Raw genomic sequence first — 26,318 nt, 5'->3', positions numbered from 1 at the left:
TTAAGTCAGGTTCAAATAGCCTACTCAGGGAAATCCTTCTTCGATATAGCACTATTACTGCATGAGTCTATATAAAACACTAGTGATGGGTCTTTTCACTCTGTCCTACTGGGCTGGATGGAAAGAATGAGAACTAATCTCAGGCTGAGCCTCTAGAGCAGCTAGCAGCGGCATGCTGTCCATTCAGGGACAATTGACAATTAACATTCAACAACCACAATTATTATTGTTCCACGTAATTAATTATCTTTCATTTCAGTATTGAATTTCCATGACAAATTAAGTGACTCTCTATCTCAAATTGATTGCTTTGAATTTAATTTCTTTGTCTGTTTCAATAAGCAATATTTTGGTATGTAATTAATTTCTTTTTCTCCCAACACAGTTGATTCATTAAAACGGGTAGGTTGACTTTATAATTGTCCCAGAAGGCCCCCCCCCCCAAATTTCCAGTTTTACCTCAAGAATAAACAGTTCATTTGGGGAGACCTTCAATCAGGACTAATTAATGATAATAGAGGACAGTCATGTAGCTATTCAAAGTCAGTTGACCTTACAAAATTGAAACTAAATTAAATTAATTTTCAAAGAAAAGAACAATTGGCTAGGACAACTCATTTTGATTTAGCAAAGCCTGGGAGTCTCTCTTTAGCTAGACCATATAACTATTACCTCTATTAGTCTCCTAGCTAGCCTCTGACTCTAATGGATTGATTATTGTATAACATGCAAAATGCTTGGCTTGTGCTCTCTGTCTGAACTTAGCTGGCATGTGAGTATAGGAAATCATCAATAGCCTTGCAGTGATAACTGGATAAGGTGCCCATCAAACAGTTATGGACATTTTATCTGTACTGCACAGTCCTGACTTTCTGTAGAGAGAGAGAGAGAGAGAGAGAGAGAGAAAGAGAGAGGAGCAGATAGAGGTAATGTACAGTACATAATACAATAACATTTGTAATGCTTGTATTTCTTTAAAACGTGTTAACTATAATGTTCACATCTTATTAATTCTGTTATTTTGTTTTGTTTGCATTTATTTCATACACTATGTTTCCCATGACAATAAAGCCCCTTTGAATTGGATTAAAATGAAATTGAGAGAGAGAGTGGGGGGGGGGGAGAGAGAGAGAGAGGGAGAGAGAGGCATAGTCTAAGAGAGAGAGCTCCTTGTCTCTTTTCAAGGAGCCATTACTGGACAATAGATATTGATTCTTTGCTGTACATCACATTGGAATACTCACAGCGATCCATTTATCTGTTTATCTGTCTGCGCTTGGGGCCGGACAGCCAAGCAGGACAACAGCCAATACACTAAAGTCTACTCAACATTTTATACACAAATACATCAATGTTAGTGTGGCCCTGCAAGTAGGCTGGGAAACAGAGAGAGAGAAAGAGAGAGAGATGGGGGAGAGAGAGAGAGAGAGAGAGAGAGAGAGATATGGAAATAGAGAGATCTGTTATAGAACTATGCTGCCACCTGCTGTTCCTTCGGTGGAGAGGAGAGGAGAGGAGAGGAGAGGAGAGGAGAGGAGAGGAGAGGAGAGGAGAGGAGAGGAGAGGAGAGGAGAGGAGAGGAGAGGAGAGGAGAGGGGTGGGAGAGGATAACAGAGAGGAAAGGAGAAGAGGAGAGAAGAAAGGAGCGCAGAGGAGAGGAGTGCACATTTGACTGGAACAGGCTCCAGGCATTGAGATGAGAGGCAGGATTGTGTATCCCTATGGCTTGGTTGTAGGGACAGCGAATGATTCAGCTGCTCTACAAAGGGAAGGGAAAGCAGCATATGGCACCACTAACTAACTTACGTTCCACTGCTGTTCATTAAGACTCTGGGTGTCCACCGAGACTGCCGACGAAGATGAAACTTTGACTCTCACTTAAGCAGAGAAAACCTAACAAGGTCTGATTCCAACTGTAGATGAAAGAGAACCTCACAGAGAACCCCCCCCTCCCCCACTCCCCTCTGCTGACTGTGTTCAAAGTCCGGCTTGTTTCTCCGCATGAGACTGAAGGAAATGGGGAACATCCAGGACCTGTATTCATCAAGAGTCTCAGAGTAGGAGTGCTGATCTAGGATCAGGCCCCACCTCTCCATATGGTTTCATTCAAGAGAGACAACAGATCCTAGATCAGCACTCCTACTCTGGAGATGCTTGATGAATACGAGCCCAGAGCTCCAAGGCGTTACATTAAAAACTTCTACCAAGCATAGTTTTTTTTATGTACAAAGTAAAATGTACTTGGCAATGGGAAAAATGAATTGTGGTGAGCGCCCCCCGGTGGCGGGCTCTGGTGCATGTGTGACGGGCGCACGCATGCATGCATGCACGAACGCAAGGCACGCTAACGTACAGGGGTCAAATTAATGTCCTCATCCCCCCGCAATTTCATGGGGTGGGGCGGTGGGGGGAGGGGGCAATAATGAATCGGATGGCAGTTTGCGAGACGAGGTTTAGAGCCGTCTGGGTTGACGGCGGGGATGGGAGACGATGGAGGGATGGAGACGAGAGGTGAAGAGAAAGGGATGAGGATGGAGGGAGGGGTGAAGGAGCGCTAGACATTAAAAGCTTCTTTATCTTCTTATTTCTGAAAGTGATTTTCCACGCGGCCACCGATTGAGATTAATTCATGTTAATTCACAGATCATAACGCTGAACCCTGCTTCCTCAGGGAGGATGTAATGTGATACTCTGAAGTGTCATGTGATGTTCAGCGTGTACGGTAGAGCAGCGTATAAAGTTGACAAACAATAACATCCTCTTGCATATGCAGTAGGCTGTTGTAAATAATGGGACACAATGACACCTCTGGCTTGATTATATTCATGTGTCTGTGTTCCACATCCTTCATACATGCAGGTAGTGCTTTGGATTACTGGCCACTCTGCTGATTAATCGGGGGAGTCTCATCAGTGATGAAATACTGACATAGGAACCTCATGAAAGATCGCTGACCCCTCTCTCTCTCTCTGTCTCTCTCTCTCTCTCCTCCCTCTCATCTCTGTCCTCTCTCTCTCTCTTCTCTCTCTCTCTCTCTCCCTCTCTCTCTCTCTCCTCTCTCTCTCTCTCTCCTCTCTCTCTCCTCTCTCTCTCTCTCTCTCTCTCTCCTCTCAATCTCTCTCTCTCTCTCCCCTCTCTCTCTCTCTCCTCTCTCTCTCTGTCTCTCTCTCTCCTCTCTCTCTCTCTCCTCTCTCTCTCTCTCTCTCTCTCTCTCTCTCTCCTCTCTCTCTCTCTCTCTCTCTCTCCTCTCTCTCCTCTCTCTCTCTCTCTCTCTCCTCTCTCTCTGTCTCTCTCTCTCTCCTCCCTCTCATCTCTGTCCTCTCCTCCCCTCTCCTCTCCTGCGATTCCCGTTTTTAGTGCTAGAGAAGTGCACAGCGAACCTGTGATGCATGTCTTCATCATGTACAGTTGCTGAATGAAATTTCCCCATTCATTCTCAATGTCGGCCGGCCCGATACCCGCAGACATGGGTTCTACTCTGAACCTGTGGCCTATAGCCTACTGAGCGAAGTCCGTCCACAGACTTCTTATGTCAGACGGTAACTCTTTGAGCACATGTCCACGATCTGGAAGCAAGGAGCACTATGACAAAAGGAGCCTGTGACAAAACCCTACATACTCCTCACCTAAAACCATGACTACTACTACTACTGTAACTTTGTTACAGTTGGAAAACATAGACAACTTGGCCATTCTCAATCTCTATCTATCCAACATGATCGACAAACTACCTAAATAAGAGTAATCTGATCTATGTTGTGAATATAATATTTGCATATTTGCCTGTAAGGGTTACCGTTAACATGTCAGAGGTTTCCTGCAAATGTGAAATGTCTGACCGCTCGCACCTTTACCGAAAGTTTAGTGACATACATCAACATGACTTACAATCTTGTGCTTCATTCACCTGTGCCACTGCCTCACACATATCATCATATCGACTCGACTGGAACGCTTTTTTACATGTCCAACCGTTTGAATATTGACTCACCTTTACAAATGTCGCAGCAAATGAAGCAGCAAAAGAGCTACTAAACACTAACCTGACACGCTTCGAATAGCCACCTGCCAACTCTCCGTTGGAAACTGTTTGGGAAAAGGGCAGGCACGTTCAAAAAATACTTGGCAGGTGATTGGATGAACCATCTGTCTATCATCATTCATCACACACAACCACTCCTCACTATCGTCACACCCAGATCCGCCCAGCGTAGTTGTTTGTATTTCTTCTTATAGCGCTGATTGGCTAGATCGTTTTCCCATCTGGCACAAACAGATCTTTACGGAGAGTATCCAGACTGATTTGCAAGAGACAAAAACATAGGTCAGACATCAGGACGGTCTCACAAGGCTATATAACACCTCAAGCTCTTAAGGCAGACCATTTAGAAAGTAGACAGCCTCCTGAGTAGACTTACTGAGACCAAATGTACTTGGCAATGGGAAAAATGAATGGTGGCGAGCACGCCCCCGGTGGCGGGCTCTGGTACATGTGACAGGTGCACGCACGCACAAACGCAAATGCGAACTAACGTACAGAGGTCAAATTAATATCCCCAACCCCCCCTCCAGATGGCAGTTTGAATCAGATGGCAGTTTACGAGACAATGTTTAGAGACGTCTGGATAGACAGCTGTGATGAGACGAGGTTTATAAGCGTCTGGATAGACAGCGGTGATGGGAGAGACGATGGAGGGGTGGGGAGATGAGGAGGGAGGGATGAGGATGGAGGGAGGGGTGAAGAAGGAGAGTGAGCCACACTTAATAGAATGTGACAGGCGCAAAATGACAGGGTTTGGCCCGGGAGCCGGGGCGGTGTGACACACACTTGCACATTCCCCACTTCACACGCACGCACACACACACACACACACACGCACGCGCACACACAACTCAGCAATGATACAGAGAGGTACAGGCATGAGGGGCAATTTAATCTGTTCACACAGAACGCAAATCAATGCCTCCGTCTCAACGTCTTCCATTTGCATGCCTCACACGCTGCCAATCAGCCCAGTCTCCGGCCGCTCTTCTGCAGGGCCCACGCAAAGTCATCTCAGGCTGGCTGTGTGGGCCGGCGAGGCCCCCCTGACCCCTGGTACATTGGCTATTAGAGGGATTACCCCTGGGGAGCTCTGTCCTCTCCTGCCCTTCCTTTCTCTCTGCCCAGGAGACGCAGGTTTAAATACGCTTTCAATAAAGCAAAGTTAATAGAATCACTATTTTGAAACAGCACAGGAAAACAACAATTGTCAGGTATGGAATTATTGACGGCGATAGGGATGGGATGGAAAGAAACATAGAATAAGGTACACTCTGTGTTTCCAGGTAATATACCAATCCCGGGCCATAGTGCTGGCGTCACCTGGAGGACAGTTAGCTCCGACGAAGAACCATGCAGAGTGTCTGAATCTAGCAAGAAAGGACAGGGAGATGTGGACATGGAGGACAGGGAGGTGTGGACATGGAGAGAGAGAGGACAGGGAGGTGTGGACACGGAGAGAGAGAGGACAGGGAGGTGTGGACATGGAGAGAGAGAGGACAGGGAGGTGTGGACATGGAGAGAGAGAGAGGACAGGGAGGTGTGGACACGGACAGAGAGAGGACAGGGAGGTGTGGACATGGAGAGAGAGAGGACAGGGAGGTGTGGACATGGAGAGAGAGAGGACAGGGAGGTGTGGACATGGAGAGAGAGGACAGGGAGGTGAGAGGGGACAGAGAGATGTGGACATGGAGAGAGAGAGGACAGGCAGGTGTGGACATGGAGAGAGAGGGGACAGGGAGGTGTGGACATGGAGAGAGAGGGGACAGGGAGGTGTGGACATGGAGAGAGAGGGGACAGGGAGGTGTGGACATGGAGAGAGAGAGAGGACAGGCAGGTGTGGACATGGACAGAGAGAGGACAGGGAGGTGTGGACATGGAGAGAGAGGACAGGGAGGTGTGGACATGGAGAGAGAGGACAGGGAGGTGTGGACATGGAGAGAGAGAGGACAGGGAGGTGTGGACATGGAGAGAGAGGACAGGGAGGTGTGGACATGGAGAGAGAGAGGACAGGGAGGTGTGGACATGGAGAGAGAGAGGACAGGGAGGTGTGGACATGGAGAGAGAGGACAGGGAGGTGTGGACATGGAGAGAGAGGGGACAGAGAGGTGTGGACATGGAGAGAGTGAGAGGTAGGACAGGTGATGAGGAGAATGAGAGGTTGTCTGTGAGTCAAGGGAGGGACAGAGCGAGGGGAGGAAGGAGAGAGGGAGAGAAGGGCGGGAGGGATGGATGGAGGGAGTAAAGGAGGGGCAGAACAAGAGAGGGAGGAAGGGAGGGAGGGAGGGGAGGATGAAGAGAAGGAGGGAAGGAGAGGTGACAGTAGAGCTGTAGCTGACAGACGGCTTGGTAATGGCAGTTTATCAGCCTCTGGTCCAGAGGGTCAGTACAGCTCCCTCTCTCCCCCTCTCCCTCCCTCATCCGTCTCCATCCCTCTCCCCCTCTCCCTCCCTCATCCGTCTCCATCCCTCTCTCCCCCTCTCCCTCCCTCATCCGTCTCCATCCCTCTCTCCCTCTCCCCCACTCATCCCCAGAGTGATGACTGTGACCCGGAGCCAAGTCGATCTGACAAAAGTCTGTCTCTCTTCCTCCGAGCAGACACACACACACACACACACGCACGCACGCACGCACGCACGCACACACACACACACACACACACACACACACACACACACACACACACACACACACACACACACACACACACACACACACACACAAACACAGCCCAGGTAACCACCAACTTCAGTAGTAATCACCATTAGGGACCATCAGTCATATTTTCAACACACTAAAGTACATTAAAGAAATAAATGAATCAAAAGGAAGTTTTATCTCTTCCATTGGAACGTATTTGAAATGTCAGGCCCACAGGATTTACATCGGCTTCCCACAATCTGATATTTCAGGTATTAAAGTACACGCCAAGAGAGAAGAACCTGGGCCTCCCACTGGGCACGCCTGCACGCCACCTTAATAGCGCGGATGATTATCCCCGCTACCGTTCTCCTGATTATATTTATAGTTGTGCCCACTTTTCATTATGGTCTTCATTACGGGGTATAAATAATGAGCATTAATGTTCCGGCCTTCCCCGACACCCTCCATAACATTGCCAAGCGCTATCCGTCTTGTCCCGGGGTGGGGGGGGGTTGTCTGATCTGACATTACCTGGCTGAATTATGTCTATTAGCCCCCCCGCCGCCCCCCCCCCCCCCTTCCCCTCATTGCCATCAAGCCTGCAGGACGTGGAGCGCAGCATTAACTTTTAAGACTTTATTGCATCTTCTTTACCCAACACATCCCATCAATCTGCTTAATGGGCACCGCGACCCCTTTCATCCTGTTTCATAAAATAAAGATATGAAGAAAGACCATTAAAGCTGCTATTGTGGGGTGCCAGGGGATAAATCTACAGGTTCCTTTTAGAGCGATTGCCCCAGAGAAGGCAGGTCCGCCACACACATCCATTTCCTCTGTTTGCTTTATACCCAGGTCCTTTTACTGGGCCTTTTAACACCCCAAGTGTCAAAATGAGCAGTTTATGATGTGCAATGATAGAGACGGACAGATGGAGAGACAGAGGGACAGGGAGGGAAGGAAAGAAAGAGAGACGCCCATGATGTACTGTGGAAGCAGTACAACATGACAGCCGTTATCGACCGCTACCGTTTTCCAAATTCTACTCTTTATTCTCCAACCCAGTGGAACTCAATCAAGGTTCAGTACAATTATTTTCCAATGTAAGTCTTTTATGTATTTTCCACAAGCACACCTCCCATCAGATGTGTGAAAGCAACTCCGGGCACGTGACGTTGTTCAACCCTAAAACAAAGAGCTGCATGGCCTCTGACAGAACAGGATGGAGGAGAGAAGGGCAACCACGGCATCCGCTTTCACCACCATTCACACACACTGACGGGTACAGCAAAGGGTGAGTACACAGAGGGTGGTGTGTGTGTGTGTGTGTGTGTGTGTGTGTGTGTGTGCGTTCTTCCGAATACTGCTAAATTATGGAGTTCACCCATCATGCGTACTGCTCGAGTATTCAGAGTATATTTTGAAAAAGCTCCAAATCTAGTTTCCCAGCTCTCTATCAACTTCAACTTTTTGGGGGAGAGTTTGACATCCTGGTGAGAGGGAGGAAGGAGAGGTTTGTTGTCCATCGCTAACAACAAGCCCAAAACTATGTGTTACTGTAGGTTGATGAATCAGTTTACAAACTCGAAACCAAAGACAGAGTGGACCGTGAAATAGAAGCTACAGAGCCAGTTCTCCATAACAGGTAACATCCTTTACCTCTGCCCTTGAATGGCTTATCCATGACTGGAGTCACAGAAGGAATTAATTTGAGACATTAGCAAACGGCAGGGAACACAGGCTCCCCTGGCAACGCCCAAGCAAAACTCTTCATCCTGGCTAAAAAATGGAATGGGGATTTTGGGAAAACACAGAATTAAATCTTGATCTGCGAGGAGCTGCACTGTGACATGTTACTGTCTGTCCAAATACAGATATGTTATTCGGAAAGGCATAGATAATGCCTTGGAAACAGATTTTTTTTTCTATCCGAAATTACTCATTATTCAGAGGGAAATAACGAACCACGGTAGAGATAGCATGATGTTTGATATTTGTGATATTCGTTTGACATTCAATATCAAATAGGAGACTGAAGTTGGGGTCCGATTCGCAGCACAATGAAGTTTGCTGCTGACTCACAGTTTCTGAAAAACAGCATAACACCACATTAGACCAGGTCCAGATCAAAAACCACATCACTGAGACCTGTCAAATCTGGACTACATTATCAAATAGACTCCAGAGACTCATTAAAATGCAGTTTCAGATTTGTGAAACCTTTATCCTATTTGTGAAAACTAGAAAAAGAGTGATTTCACTATTTTTTCCCCATCTAGACCACATTAGACCAGCAACAGATCAAAAACCACATCACTGAGACCTGTGAAGAGAGACCATCTGACTACATTATCAAGTAGACTCCAGAGACCATCTGACTACATTATCAAGTAGACTCCAGAGACCATCTGACTACATTATCAAGTAGACTCCAGAGACCATCTGACTACATTATCAAGTAGACTCCAGAGACCATCTGACTACATTATCAAGTAGACTCCAGAGACCATCTGGATCTGGTCTAATTTTGTCTAGATGGGAACAAAGATTGAAATCAACCTTTACTTTATGTTTTCACAAGTAGGATAAGGGTTTTACAGGTCCACAGGTCTAAATAATGTGTTTTTTTCATTTGGACGTGATCTAATGTGGTCTACATGGGGGGAAAAAACTGTTGTTAGCCCTGTTTTAAGTTTACTTATGATCATATACAATGGTTCAGATCAAAACGTTGACAAAACTTACACTTTTGAGGAAGTCTGCTAATTGCTCTACCACCGTTTTGGTCATACAATAGATGTGGGTGGGCACCGTGAAAATCATTCAAAAAACATGTTAAACTCTCAATTTCAAAGACAAGAAACTCACCGAGGTGTTAGTTGGCGTTCTGACATATAATTCACCATAAAGTAAGATTCTAATTCATCTGGAAAGGCTTTTTTAAATATTTAGCATAGAACTATTTAGTCGCAGCACATACGTGTTAACACATACGTGCAAACTAGATAGCCTAGCAACATAAACAATAACAATAGCTACCGTAAGTAGTTCTGCTTCCTGAATACCCTCTGCGGATTGATCTACACATCTACAATGGTCGCGTCAATACAAGTCAATGGATTTCATAAAATGATCAATAAAACCCTACAGGATTCATACTTTGGGGCATATTTGATGTCAGAACACCAACGGACACCAATTAACCCCTCGGTGAGCTTCTTGTCTTTGAAATCGAGAATTTAACATGTTTTTGAAAGATTTTCCAAGGTGCCCACCCACATCCATTGTATGAACAAAACGGTGGTAGAGCAATTATCAGACTTTCTCAAAAGTGCTAGTTTTGTCAACGTTTTGATCTGAACCATTGTATATGATCATAAGTAACCTTAAAACAGGGCTAAACATGCATTTTCCCTTTACTACTCCTTTAACTGATAAGACATTCCCCTGTCTAGCCCCTGTCATAGAATTTTACAACTAGTCTCAAGACTATTCAGATAGCTTTCTGTTCTTTAAAACCTATTGATCCAGTCCCCTGCCTTTTGCTATTGTAAACACCTTAAACCTTTGTTCCTCTCTCTCTTTTGTAATTCCAAACACCTCCTCTACCTCTGTCTTCCTCACTTCTCTTTTAAGACAGACCCCTATTGTTGTTTCCTCACCAGGACAGGAAGGCCTCACACCTCAACCTTCCCGTCCTGGCTCAGGCCTTTTGTTCCTTTGTCTATATTCAAAGTGTACCGCGCTTTTCTTTTCATCCCTCGACCACTGTTTGATATCCGTCACCTTACTATGACGTAGATAGATGAATCAGCCAACCAAATGTCGGCTAGGATCATATCCTTGTTTGAGCACATATAAGGCGGTACCAGAGGAGCTTGGGCTCACTTCTGTTCTGATGAACCAGTGTTTTATCCTGAGGTCCTTTTGCAATCGTATTGTTTTCTTAATAAATCTGACTGAACCTTTTTGTGCGAACCTGGGCAAATACTTTATTTTTGACTTAAGATCAAAACTTCTACAACAATTGGCGACTCGAGACGGGATCGGCTACTGTAAGGTTCGCCTGGAGTGGACGACGAAGAAGCAGACGTGCGGAGCAGTAGCGAGCTCTGGAAAATCTTCTCTCTTTGCGCCTATTCGCATTGGTTTGGAGAAGTCCGCCTCGTTGGTTTCACTCGGCTAAACTCACGGTACGTTGAAAAACGAATCCTTTTATGCTTGGTATTTGCCTTGGTTTCGTTTCAGATTGTGTTGGTCTGGATTGTTGAAAACAAAAACCCCCGGGGTGGGTTTGGTGACGATCTAAGTAGTTGTGACTCAACAATAGCGATATATGATATTGTATTGTTCTTTGACTTCGTCCTTGTTTCGTTACTAGGGATTTTGCCTTTCAGAAGAAGTGTGACTTTGGTCTTGTGACTTGTTCCCCTGCAGTTGATGTACAGTTTAGGTTGTTTATCGGTTGCAGTTTAGAACGGTTAAGTTGGTGTTGAGTTAATACGCCAAAGTTGGCACAGAACGGGCTTCCCCTTTGGCCGGTCGCGGGTGTAATTAAAACCGCAAAGCCGTTGTATGTTTTCTCAACGAAGGTAGCTACTGGGAGTGGTTTGGTAGTGTCCGATCCGCGTTTCTTGGAGAAACGTTTTCCCTTTTTATCCCGGGTGGTTGGTGTAGCCTAAACGAGTTTTAGCTTTCAACCAAGGGGCAGGCATATGTTTTTTTGCTTGTTGTAACGTGGGCCTTTGTTCGTCCTTTGTGTTCTGTGTCCCTGAACGGGGTTGTTAGTCTTTGTTGTTTACTGTTGGAGTTTCGGCTCTGTCTTGTATGTGTTGTTAAGCGCGCCTATTTTTGATGAGGATAGATAATGTTTGCCAGTGTCTTAATCTTAATACAGCATCTCCTAACAACCCAAATTATATATTTTTAATGTTTATGTTAAATATCTCAAGTTTATAGTTTGAGGCACATTCATCCGGGCTGAGTGTTTTTCTGAGTGTTTTTTACAGACAACTGTTGTCCGGGAGTGATGGGTGAATGCCGAACCAGGAGACGGGCACAGGACCGGAGGTGGAGATGGAGGTTACCGGCCTGTTTCCCTACAGATGGGCCATGTCACCGACTCACCGTGAACGACAGATAAGTATGACATAGGGAAGAGACCATTTTTTTCGGAGCGTGCCAATACTCTGTTAGATAATTGATATTTTGTTAATTGTAAATGAAGCGAGTTCATTTTAGTGTTATTTTGTTGAGACAAGAATGTTTTTATTTTTATTTCATAAAATCGTGAGAGAAATTCTAAGAGCAAAATCCAATTGCCTTGATCACGACTGGGGACTGGGCGTGTTAAAGTAATTCTTACACTGCCCCTGATGTCACTGTAGGCTACTGCAGAGCCTAGATCCCTGCTACTGTCCGATTCGGTAAATGGACAAAAGTAAGGTCCCCACTGACAAACTACATAGACTGACGAGCCCGACTGGCTCTAACGACACTTGAACAGACGGCCTGTTTAAGTTTTTCCTGACTGAATTACACAATTTTTCCCCAAAGCAGGATCATCTCCTGCCAGGAAGAGGGGATGATAGAATGTGGCTTGCACTTAACGATGTTTCTGAGTATCTTCAACAGACTGCTGATAACCGTTCCTGACCAAAGAGGGGGTTCCTGACCAAAGAGGGGAACAGGGAGACCAGACCAGACCAGAGGACTCAAAGAGGGGAACAGGGAGACCAGACCAGACCAGAGGACTCTCCTTTTGCTCTTCTATTTTGTCTCTGCTGTCTCTCTCATCTGTGGATTCACAGGTCTCTCCTCCCATGCCTCTCAAAGACATTGCCGACCTGCTCCCCGTATGAAGTCCCCACTAAGGGAAGGCGACCATTCCGGACGCCAGAGAGGGCTTCTTCTTATCATCTCCAACCAGGCCGTTGGGTCCTGATCCGCGACCTGGGGCCGTACCAGATTCAACTCACCACGCAGACGGCTGCCAGAGTAGCTGAGAGAACTTCGACGCCGTTGCGTCCCAAACCAAGGAGCAGATGAGCAGCCTGAGAACAGGCCAGAAAACATGGAAGAGAGGTAGATGTAGCGGGGTGAACCTACCCGTCAAAGATGGAACAATCAGGACCATGGCATTCTGGCCTGTGTGGAATAGCTGTCAAAAGTAGCTGAGAGGACGGTCCATGCAGCCGAACCAGAGATCTCAAGGGCAAAGCAGTGGGCCGCCACACTGTCCTCTCCTCTGATTAGCAATCGGAGACTGACCTTGCCGGTCACCTCCTTCTCGTGGTTGTTGTTAAGACAACGTGGACAAGCTCAACAGCAATGACTGCACCTCTAACCGCACACACTGGAACCTACATTGGACATTCAGAGACGCAAACATGGAAGCTACGATCCAGAAGAAAAAACATTCGATTGTTCACAACAGGAGTGAATGAACTTTGAAATTATCTTGAAAAAATATCATATTTGTTTACAAGAGTTACAATGGTTGAAACATGAGTTGATAAATGAGTTTGGGTTTTTCCTCTAAATTGACCAAGAGGTTTTTTGCCCTTTTTACACTGGAAACCATTCATCTTTTTACCTTGTTTCCAAGGGCGTAGGTTTGGTTTCAACATTGGTAGGGACCATATAACAGTGTAGACTGCATACACAATTTTTGCTGGGGACGAGATGTTAAACCTCTTAAATATGCATATATTTATGAAATTGAATAATACTAATACAATGTTCTGAGTGTATCACATCCTGGCTGCTGCTGGGTCCCTCCACACTCTCTCTCTCGACTTTTGCTACTGCGTCCCTCCACTCTCTCTCTCTCTTGGTTGCTGCTGCGTCCCTCCACTCTCTCTCTCTCTCTCTCTTAGTTGCTGCTGCGTCCCTCCACTCTCTCTGTCTCTCGACTGCTGCTGTGTTTCATATATAAAAATGATTTGATAAAAATTGAGATTTTCATTGGATTTTTAGACTGACATTCAACTCGTATATCAATTTATCTGTCCATTAGGGGAGTCACAAAATACCAGAGAAATTCCACAATCCTGAATACTCAATTCGATACCATAGTTGGAAAAAAAATCCCATGTACATCAACATACACTACTTTATTTAAAACACCCTCCGGCCAATATAGTGAGAGGAAAATTATGAGATTCCAGTTAGCAAGTATACGTTAGCTAATAACTGTAAGAAAACAGGCTACACAGGGCAGGCTTGTAAGAAAACCAGACCTGAGTCCTCATAAAAGTAACGTTAACGGCTCTCACGGGCTGGCTAACCTCTAGATAACGTTACCTTATGAGTATTCAGTTTCCCCTATAATTGTAACAAGAACCCCTGTCAGGCTAAAACAATGTATTTATTTTTAAATCAAAACTTACGACTTTAATATCACTGACGTTTTTTAGCATAAGTTAAGGGGAATTTAATATGGCGAAAATTAGCGTCACGTCTAGCACAGACTGGGTTTGACAAAGCTATAGCTAATAGCCCATCGGCTAGTATGCTGACACTAACGATCGTTAGTTGTGAGGACGCCGTGATGTCCGATTCAATTAAATCTCCGGTGGGCAGAATGTATAATAATGTAATGGCTGCTGCTATTCTAATGTTACAGTATGATAGAAGCCATCTTAAAAGTTCGCTAGCTAGCCAGCTTATATCACCAGTTGATAATTTGCCACAATGGAAAGACAAGTGATGTTAGTTTAGGTAACGTTAGCTAGCACCAACCTAGCTGGTTTTCATGTGGCTAATGCCTAACGTTAGCTACTTAGTTTACTAGTAACTAGCTAACCTAGCTAACGCTAACATTACTTACAGTTGTGGAGAAAAAGCTCCTGATATCCCTCATCCTCTTCAGAGGGGGAGGCAACATTGTGGTGGATATACAGTAGGCTACCTAAACGGCTGTCAGAATCACAACTGTATGGCTAGCTGTCAGCGTCTGTCTGTAAGGCTGTTGGTCTTCAGATCCAGCGAAAATGCAACAATCTATCTCAGCCAAATGAGCCAATCAAACGTGAGTTTAAAAAATTGAAAAAAAATATACTGGGATGGCACATTCACGGTGGAGGAAAGGGGTAGGCTAACGGTCTAATGTAACTCCGAACATAATGCAAACTAACTCCCTCAAAATGTACGGCCAATTCTGTCCTTCCAAACAATGGGAAGGCCATCTAAATGATCTAATATAACTGCACTCCAAAAATAATGTGAAGAAGGTTGCTTAAAAGCTGGTAGGGACAATTTGGGCCTCCCAAAATGTTGGTAGGGACATGTCCCGACCGTCCATACGCAAACCTACGCCCTTGCTTGTTTCTGTCAAATTTTAAATCAAGGTTTTTGGTGAATGGTTGTCCACTTTTAGACTAATAATCATGTCATCTTTTTTACCTTGTTTCCTGTCATATTTCTGAAACAAGGGGTTTTGGTGCGTGATTTTGCACGTGGAAAGAAAATAATCTCTTTTTTTGTTAAATATTTCACAATAATTTTTTTAATTTTTTTTTTGCTCCACCTAGTGGAGAGATTACTTCCTTTCCACATGTATAGCATAGAGTTTTAACAATTTGTGTTTGGAATTGATTTTTGGTTATGCTTATTTTATATTTGATGTTTATATTTTTTATGTGGCTGTTCCAGCCACAGATGAGGGAGATTGTCATAGAATTTTACAACTAGTCTCAAGACTATTCAGATAGCTTTCTGTTCTTTAAAACCTATTGATCCAGTCCCCTGCCTTTTGCTATTGTAAACACCTTAAACCTTTGTTCCTCTCTCTCTTTTGTAATTCCAAACACCTCCTCTACCTCTGTCTTCCTCACTTCTCTTTTAAGACAGACCCCTATTGTTGTTTCCTCACCAGGACAGGAAGGCCTCACACCTCAACCTTCCCGTCCTGGCTCAGGCCTTTTGTTCCTTTGTCTATATTCAAAGTGTACCGCGCTTTTCTTTTCATCCCTCGACCACTGTTTGATATCCGTCACCTTACTATGACGTAGATAGATGAATCAGCCAACCAAATGTCGGCTAGGATCACATCCTTGTTTGAGCACATATAAGGCGGTACCAGAGGAGCTTGGGCTCACTTCTGTTCTGATGAACCACTCTGTGTCTTATCCTGAGGTCCTTTTGCAATCGTATTGTTTTCTTAATAAATCTGACTGAACCTTTTTGTGCGAACCTGGGCAAATACTTTATTTTTGACTTAAGATCAAAACTTCTACAACACCCCCTCCCCTCTGAGCCCCATCCCCTCCCAATGAGCAGGTTAGCACCTTGCATGGCAGCTACCGCCATTGGTGTGTGAGTGTGTGTGTGAATGGGTGAATGAGAGGCCATTGTAAAGCGCTTTGAGTGCCACTAAGGTGGAAAAGTGCTATATACTGTAAGTGCAGTCCATTTACCATGAGCGGGACCACTAAGTGTGAAACTGCTCTAACCACTTTATTTAAGGGTGTCTGTGTCAACAGACCAGCCATCTGAGACAGGAAGACCAAAAGGCTTCCCGGTGATAACATCAAGTAGTCAGGCGGCTTATGACCAGATTTGAGAAGGATGGGGACGCGCTGGACAAAAGCACAAACATTTTTCCACAGGTTCTCTATCACCATAGCTTTCAATTTTTGATAGGAGCCACGTCATCAAAAAGGCGGATGGTGGCCATCTTGGATTTCAAAGATGGCGACCATGTAAAATCTATAAGTGCCATTATCTCGGGTTCCAAGCCACCTTGAAGGTCAATCTTGGTGTCAAAATACAAGGTGCGACCGAAAAGTCCCCGGATTGTGTCAGCCACGCTCATGCCTCTATTTGAATTGAAAAGACAATGATATCCCTTTGTTGCCCTATATCTCACGACTATTCTGGTATAATATTGTTCACCTCACTCAATCGGTGCTTCTGTGACAGGCTGTTTTGTAGAGTGTCGCAGGGGTAGCTTGTCACAGTTGTGGCACTTTTCTCTACCAACTCCCAAAACTCAACAATTTTATTACAATAAAGAAAGTACACTCTCAAAACATTTTGATTACAGAATCTTCAGAGAAATGACACATTGTCCCCCTCAAAGTAGTTCCCCCCAGAGTTAATGCACTTCTGCATTCGCTTTTGCCACCCACCTCCGTGGAAGAGATCAAGGCACCGTGAGTGGGGAACTAAGGGGGCTCTGTCACGCCCTCGGCCTCTTCCTCTCGGGACGCCGGTAGGATCTCCTCTCGGGACCCTGGTAGGGTTTCTCCCTCGAGTGTCTCCTCCCGGGACCCTGGTAGGGTTTCTCCCTCGAGGCCTCTCGCCTGCACCCCCGGGGGTCATGTCGCGCATTCCCTCCCGGGCTCAAGCGAGCTCACCTGCTCCTCATCAGGGGATAACAAGAGCGGCACGTCTGAACCCCCTCGGCTAATCAAGTGCAGTACATCTACCCTGATTCCCCACACTTCGATGCCAGATCAATTGATCAACAGATCTACTTTTGCAATTGCCATTTTTGCCGTTGGCGAAGCTTTTCTAATCACGCTCTTTTGTGTCCCCGCAGTGCCGTGCCGCCAACCTGAGCCTGGATCAGAGCCTCTCCTCTGGAGACGGCAGCCCATGTTGTGGGCCTCCCTGAATTTTCATTAAATACCTATTATTTTTGCACTCTGTTGTCCGTGTCTGCCTATCGGGTCCCGCTCTGCTTCCTGAGCGTAACAGGCTCAAAGAGGAGGACTTTGCTAAGTGCTTCCATGGGTGGCAAAAGCAAATGCAGAAGCTGCCCTGGGGCAGACTGACAGAAGCGTGGCTGCTTCTGTCGAAAGTTTCATAATGAAGCATTCCTCTCCCCCAGTCTGATGCTAACTGTGTTTTCTGCCTGATATAGCAAGCTATAACATTATCATGTCAGCACTAGTTGGCTAGTCAGGCTAGCTAACATCAGGCACAGGCTAGCTAACATCACACCGGAGGAGAGGGGCTATGGCGGCGCCAGGTAGCTAACTGTTCGTGTCTTATCCATCTAGCTACAGTATAACATTAGACAGCAGCAGTAGTTGCTTAGCTAGCTTACCCAGACTAGCTAACGCTAGATACCCCCGCCAGCCGCCACAAGCATAGCCCCACTTGTTGCTAGCTCACCTGTGCCTAACATTAGCTAGCCACTAACGTTAGCGTTGCAATGATCAGAAACTTCAGTTCTCCCCCGCCACAAACCTACGTGAAACACTGGTTTATTTTAGCTTGTATTGTATTTGAAGTATTTCAGAAACACACCAGCTTGGGTTTAGCTAATACAGTAACGTTAGCCGGGGGTGGGGGGGTGCTTACCTTCTCGTGAATTTCGGGATGACTGTTCTCCAAATGTCGCTTTAAGTTTGTTGTATTTTTGCCAGTAATTTTCACCCCACACGGTTTACAAATGGTTTTGTTTTCCTTTGCATCAAATATGAAGTTTATCCAGATGTCTGCTCTCCTCTTTCTCCCGGTGTGTGCGAACGTTGACAAAGACATTTCTGAACTGTGGTAATTTACTGAACAGTTCAGGCGCAGTCGTATGCTGTTAGTTGAGTTCCCGCCGGCCAGTGTAGCAACGGTACTATTGAAATGTAGGCCTACACACAACAGGCTACCTGTAGGTTGCATCCAACTCGTTCTATTAATACATCCATGATCCAACTGCGCACATCCCGAACCTCCACATTCTGATTTGAACTTTTCCCAAACGTCCCTCCATAACCATTTTAGTCTAGTTTTTATTTGTTGACGAAACTGTGAATAGATATAGTCATAGTTTTTGTCATCATACATTCATTTTTATTTAGTTATCGTCTCGTGACGATAACCCAAAAAATGTCGTTGGCGAATAGTTTTCGTCAACGAAATTAACACTGCCAGTGAGTCTTGCGTTGGTGGAATGTGTTCCATTGTTTTGTTCTTCTAGCAGAACAACTCTCGCCGTGCTTTATCAACACATTCCAAATCACTTGTCTCCTCCTAACCACATCCTCCTCCTACCCACATGGTTACCACCCGTAGCCATCCCCCCTTGCTCTCTCTAGCCTAACATCCCACCTGATTCTGAGGTCTGATTATTTCCAACTGTGTCCCTAACATTTGCAAACCAGGAAGCAATGCCGTTAGCAGCCGAATATATGAGAGAAAAACAAACTGCTTTCTTAGGCAAGGTGCTGGAGCTAAAGAGATGACCCATGTCCTCTATAATCTTTCACTAGCCTGTCATTTGTCACTTTAAAGTCGCTGTTACTGAGAGGGAGAGACCTTTGCATCCAAGCTAGTAATGCTGACAGATGTAGAATGGAAAATTGATGCAGGACTCTGCAAAGGGGTAAGGGAGCTGTTTGTTGTTGCATCTACATCAATATTAAACACAAGCTCAACTCATGCTGGAGAGATTCCCATTTTCGTCCCCTCTTTTTGTAAATCATTTTGGGCTGAGGTGGAAAAAAACTAGAGAGAGTAGTGGTTTCTCTGGTCAAACAGAGCTGATACCTTTCACAGATGACCGTCTGCGGTATGGGAGTCACGGTTCCACCCTCTTTGTATAACTCCTGCACTACGCTTTTACTGCACCAGTATGTTCATTAAATTAAATCTGAATGCTTCTCTGGTTCCTGGATTGGATCTTGGATCTGTCCGATTGTTTTGTTCTTCTGGCAGAACTCTCACCGTGCTTCATCAACACATTCCAAATCACTTGTCTCCTCCTACCCACATCCTCCTCCTACCCACATGGTTACCACCCGTAGTCATCTCCGCTCGCTCTCCCCTACTGACCTTTCCTCTGCCGTCACCTCTGCACACTCCCTGTTTGCTGATCTGACCTGACGGGCCGCTCCTACCAGGTGACATGGAGAGGGTCGATGTCGTAACTGCGTAGTCTGACTATGGGGGTTCCACAAGGGTCTGTCCTGGGTCCTCTCCTGTTTTCCCTCTACACTACATCTCTGGGCTCTGTCATTCGCTCGCATGGCTTCTCCTATCACTGCTATGCCGATGACACCCAACTGGTCCTGTCATTTCCCCCTTCTGATGCACAAGTGGAGACACGCATAGCTGGGTGCTTGGCTGACATCTCGGAGTGGATGATGACACATCACCTCAAGCTGACAAGGACAAGACTGAGCTGCTGTTCCTCTCGGGGAAGGGCTGCCCGCACCGGGACCTGGCCATCACCTTTGAAGACACAGTGGTGACCCCGACTCGGACTGCGAGGAATCTAGGTGTGACCCTGGATGACCAACTGTCGTTTTCCGCACATATCACATCCGTCACTCACTCAGATTCATGCTCTACAACATCAGGAGGATTCACCCTTTCTTCACTGATGAAACGGCGCAGGTGCTCATCACAATTGGCATACTCATCAAAAGTGGTTAGGTTGGTAGTTGACAGGAAGTGCACCACAGCAGCTCCGTCGATTACTTTGACATCAAAAGTACATGGAGGTTCTGGTTGTGTCATCTATGTCAGGACATTTAGCAGATCTCAATGGACTGTGTGCGGTAGAGGTCTTCACGGGTCAGGTAAATCCGAGAGGACCCGAACCGGACCGGAGACCCGTACGGGTCCAGGTCCGCCATCTTGATGATGTGGCTCCTACCAAGATTTAAAGTTATGGTGATGGAGCACATGTGGAAAAAATGTGGTGCTTTTGTCCGGCACGTCACCAACATTTTGCTAAGCCGCCGGACTAAAGAGACTGAGGGCTGTTACTCAGTCCCCTCTTAGGTGAAAGAACTGGAGTGACCATTTTTACGATGGCACTGTTCTTCCTCACTCTCTGAACATTGCAGAGCATCCCTGTACTAAGGCTAATTGAATGGTAAACTGCTAATTCAGCGATAAACTGCTAATTCAATCATGAAACTGAGTTATTCCCCAAGTACAATTGTTTATTCTATAATGTGAAGCATACCAGTGTGAATAAACAGGATCTTGAGATGGAACGGGCTCAGAGCAGTATTAAAACTGTGAATCCAACATGAGGGTATGATTAAAGATGTCATGTTTGGACTTTATTTACTCTGGCTAATGTACTGAATATGAATATGCCATCCGTCCTGATGTCCTCCCAATGTGTTGTAAATGAGATTGAATACTCTGATACTGAGGGAGGTGTGAAGGGACACCCCCCTGGCCTGAACCAGGGGCCAATCAATCAGCTAGGGGTCACAAGAGCCCACCCCCGGCGAATCACAGGTACTGTATATATTCTTGAAAGTGACATACTTTCTCTCTCTTGTTTTAACCTCTTGTGTTTTTGTTGTGTGATCCACCGTAACATCACGGATCCTGTGTGCCATTAAAGCAAATAACTTTGTCTCCGTGGAATTGCAAGGAAACAGCCTGTCACTGTAGGTACCTACGAGTCGATACGCGAGTATCTACTGAAATAAAGCCATCCACAAACTGTTCATCGGATCCAACTCTCGGCAAGAGCAGTAGTGGAGCAGTTGAGACTTTTGCAACTTAATTCTGAACCATTTCAGTTGGCTGTACACCAAACAGCGCCGGAATAGACTCTGTACTGTACCCTGTAAAAATCTGAGCGTCAAGTCTGAACTCTGAGTCGCTGCGACTCCCAACGTTCGCCAAACAGCCGAACCGCGAAGCTGCGAATTAGGACAGGCTGCATTCTTATATCATTCATTTCCCTTCTGCTTTGTTTCCATACTGCCACATTTGTGTTTCCATCTATTATTGAATTGGTAGTTTTCATATTATCTTGATAAGTGATTAGTATACTTAAATATTTAACACTTTGATCACATCGTTGTAGCAACTGGTCTCTAGGTCACTTGCTTGAGTCAAGACCTCTTTCAGATCGAGATTGAATCAGAACCAACACTGACTGGTGAGATCATTTTCCGATCGGGCTCAACATTTTCTTCATCAGGATGGTCTCACGAGGCTACACACACACGTACACACACAAGACATGAGAGAGAATCTAGAGAGATAATGTTAGCATATCAACGCTAAGACATCTCCAAATCTCAGCATGGCCAGGTCACTTATGTCGGCCGACGTATGTATTGCTCAACTGTAAGAAACAGGTGGTCCTGACTCCTGGGCACGCTAACACGCACAGGCACATACACACGCATACATGCACGCACATACACACACACACACACACACACAGGCGCACACACACACATACACACACATTACCATCAGCAACTACAATATCAACAGAACCCACACAGTAAAGGGCAGCCACAGGAGTCGATACGGAGTCTGATCTGAACATTGTATTGTTTTTGTAGCCACTATCTGCTGTTAGAAGCCTTCGACATTCTCCACAAAACTAATAAAAGTGTATGTCTGCATTACAGCCTGATCTCTCCTGCACTCTCCTGCCCTCTGCCCCAGCATGCTTTGCTCTGTGGCTCAGTTCTATCTCCCGGTGTGGATCCGTTCCTCCGCCTCCTCCCTCATTCATGCTCCCCACCACAGCCCCGACCTCATTACTGTGCCCTCCATCTGCTGTCCGATGATCACCTCCTCCACTCCTCTGTTTAAACGTCCCCAACTTCTACAACTATCCCCCACCCCGCCTCCCCTCCACATTTGGCTGACAGATACCCAGACGCCTCCCCCCCCCCCCCCCAACATACACCATTTTAGACAATAGTTATGCCATTCATAAGAGAAAATGACCTCCTTAGCCAGACTATAATGGCTGAGAAAGTGCAGCTTCAATAAACGGTCCCCATCACTGCAGTCAATGGCCCCGTACCAGTGGGAGACGGGGAAGACGTCGCAGGAGTGACACTGCTCCCCTCCACCGTTGTAAGGTGTAATAACCACCATTTCGGTGAGGTTACGAGAGGATCTGTTGAGTCAAACGAAACCCTCCTTCATTCAGACCTGATGCGTAACTCCCATCTCTCATAGCTCCCCTCTCAATCCATCAAACTGCCGAGGGACTGACAAGCCGTCAAAAGAGCAGGCAAGCTGCTACTCTGATTCCATTTCCTGTCGTCCCTGTTCGGGTTCATGTCTGGAAGGGTTTCTCACATATGGGTGTAAAAAGATCTATTTTCTGGCTGAGAAAGGGAGCCGGCCGCTGGCCCGTCCATCCCACAGGCCACCCACAGGGGAGGGCTTTGGCACATTGGTAGCATGTAGTCATTTTTCTCATCTGTCAAATTCTCCCACAAGCCCTCAAAACGAGAGCAGAACACGTCAACGTCCACTTTTAATCAGCCCAAAAGTGTGTGTGTGTGTGTGTGTGTGTTTGAAAAGAGAAAACAGGTTATGTAGTCTATGCACATAATAGCTATTTCCTGACACACCACTGATGACATTGCTTATGTTTGTGGTTCAAGTTGCTCATTACTTACAGAGGGCTTTATCTTGGTTCTGGAACCTTCCTTGTTTGTGCTAGGGACAACTGGACACAGAACTTTCTCAGCAATGATCTAATGGCATTTAGTTTTTCTGATAATGAGTACTTATGACCCAAATTAAAGTCTTGTCGGCGATCAATATTCAATAAAATATTTGGATGATGCTATGTCATCTGTAGATCAGTAGTATGGTAAGAAATATACTTTGCATGCAGTACAGTATAAAAACGAAAATCTTGTTTAACTGGGCATGAATTATATAGACACACACCTTTTGATTCTGGAGTGATCTTGGATGTGTGTTTGCGTGTGTGTGTGTAAATGATAAATGGACTGCACTTATATAGCGCTTTACAATGGCCTCTCATTCACCCATTCACACACAAATGGCGGCAGCTGCCATGCAAGGTGTTAGCCAGCCCAAGGACACTTCGAAATGTGGACAGGAGGAGGCGGGATTCGAACCTCCGACCCTACGATCATTGGATGACCCGCTCTACCACTGAGCCACAGCCATGTGTGTGCGGGTGCACACGCGTGTGTGTGTCTGTGTGTGCATTACGCTAGGATCTGCTAGTCTATGGCTCACTCTACTCTATTTCAGGGCTAGCGGAGTTGTAATACTTCTCCTACGTGATTGTAGGCTGTGGAAGTGGGTCATGTATGCAAGCGAACTCCTGCCTAGTGAAACAGTGGCTAGAAGCACTCACCAGAGGACAGCTGTAACTGAGGCCTGGCCAGCTGCACGGATCTGTCCTTGTGGCATGATTCCCCCTAATGACTGGACCAGCTCTCTGTGTGTCCGATGTGGGTCCTCAGTGGCGCCTGGTCTCACTGTTTGGTCTTCCCAGCGCATCCTCACCTGGTGCTCATGCTGCCTTAATGAGTTCCAAGCCACACCCCCTTGTTCATCATCAGTACTAGCCCTTCCTGGACACATTCCACTAATATCAACAACTAATCCTAAACCTACTGTCTTATGCTAAACAAACAGTATCACCATGCTAACCTAACTTAAACCTAAAAGATGATATTGAAACAGTGTGTGTGTGTGTGTGTGTGTGTGTGTGTGTTGTCTGTTGGCCAAGACTGGGATGGCATAGCAAGAAAGCAGGTCATGACAGAGGTTAGTGCTGCATTAGTGACTGTCAGTGACTGGACAAGGGAGAGCAGATATAGAGCCACGCTGTCTCACACACACATGCACACACACACACACACACACACACACACACACACACACACACACACACACACTCTGGGGTGTGTTCTGTCACAGAACAGTGCCAAAGGGGCATGACAGACATGGAGGGCAGCAGAAGGAACACGTAAAGTGTCCATTACGTCTGGCAACCTGTCATAAGCCTAGCTTATCTTCTGTGTTTAACCACAACTGTCAGTGTGTGTGTGTGTGTGTGTGTGTGTGTGTGTGTGTGTGTGTGTGTGTGTGTGTGTGTGTGTGTGTGTGTGTGTGTGCATTTCGGAGGAGGAGCGGGACAGAAGCAGGGCAGCTCCATATAAATGTTTGCCCTTGTCAGTGAGAACATAGGGCATTCACTTTTTCACACAACTGTCTGTTTTCTTAGCTTCAAACACTGTAGAACTACTATAGTCAAAAGACAGTAGGCATACAGTAGAATAGACACCTAAATGTAAGTCCACATGCTAGTAGGCTGAAATCCATCTCACGCACTAAATCTTACATCCATACAGTATTATGTAATCTAGCCTCTCTACTGCATACTTCACATTCTAAAACTTCAGAGTCTCAGAATCGGAAGGCGAAGGGTTCAGTAATGAAGGGTGCAGACTAGCGACATCTGCTCCGGCTGAGCTCCTCGCTGCCTTTTATCTCCTCAAATGGAGGAGAAAAAGAGGAGAGGAAGAAGAGAGACAGCATTACACAACCCCACCTTGGGGACCTGGCCGACTTTCCGCTCAACTTCTGTCTGCCTAGCCGCGTGCCAGTCCTCTGGTATTTGATGTGTGTGCGTGCGCGCGTGCGTGGATGTTTGTGTGTGTTTAAAGCAGCCGTGCCACGGGGGTCGGTGGAGGGTGTGGTCCTACTGTTCCAGCCCCAGCTGGCTGCCTGCATTCCCCCCAGCGGAAGGCCTTTCAGACCTGAGAGAGAAAGGTCGGACATTTCCTTGGTTCTTCATTTAACACCCTCTCAATTTGCTGCCCAGCTTTCTTTCCTCTCCCCTCCGCTTCCTTTCATCCATCCTCCAACAGTTTCCTTTCATTAGGTTCGGAGACCCGTCGGCCCTCTGCTTGTCATCTTCACTAAACCTCCTTCTTTGAAGGAGCTAGAGCTCTGTCTCAGAAGTCTTCTGAACACAGTAATCTTACCAATGCCTATAGTGTGCCAGAACACTTGTTACACGTTAAGTTGGTTGCAATCCAAACACTGAAATCAAGATGAAGGTGCTCCTTCAATAGACCAGAGCACTCATCCGGAGACTTTCATGCTGTGGGTATGGTTACTGCCCCTTTTTGGGTGAACACCAAAAAGGGGGTGTCCGCATGCATTTACTTCCTATTTACAGTACTACAATTTGATGTCATGATACATGCGTGCACACACACACACACACACACAGGATGGAAATGCCATCCAATACTAAAGCAATTGTTGGCTGACAATAACAAGAGACTCACTGTACAATGGATAAGGTTCACTTGCATGCATTACACACACACACACACACACACACACATACTTACTGAGCCATACTCACTCACACATCTACACCCCCCCACCCAAACACACAATGAATTCCTGTACTACCTCCACATTGGTCACCAACCAGCTCTCCAGCCAATCATCGTTGAATCTTTATGTCTCCCATGGTAGATACTGTACCAAATGTGACAGATATTTGTGTGTGGGTGTTTTGCATTGATAATTTGAAGTGGGCCCCCAAATCCTTATATCCATGCCTGGGTGCACTTGTACATAAAGTTGCCTCAGGGAACCGAAATAGCAGATCGGCTCCTGCCCTATGGGTCATTCCGGCTCAGGAAGGCTGACAGACTTAAGTACTGTTACCAAAGATTTAACTCAGCTATCTCTATACAGACAGACAGCAATGGTGTTAATGCATTGCTTTGAATTACCCATTGTCCCCTAACAAGCTCTGAAAGTGTATTGGATACATGTGCACCCGGCATCAGCCTACGTTGGGTGTCTGTATATTTAGCTCAGAACATCAGCTTTGTGCATGGCCTCAGTTCTTTGAGTTAAAAAGGCACCAGTCAGATATGATCAGATT

The sequence above is a fragment of the Borostomias antarcticus genome (genome assembly GCF_949987555.1).
Source record: "Borostomias antarcticus genome assembly, chromosome: 14".
Taxonomy (NCBI): domain Eukaryota; kingdom Metazoa; phylum Chordata; class Actinopteri; order Stomiiformes; family Stomiidae; genus Borostomias; species Borostomias antarcticus.
This window is presented reverse-complemented; position numbering follows the sequence as displayed.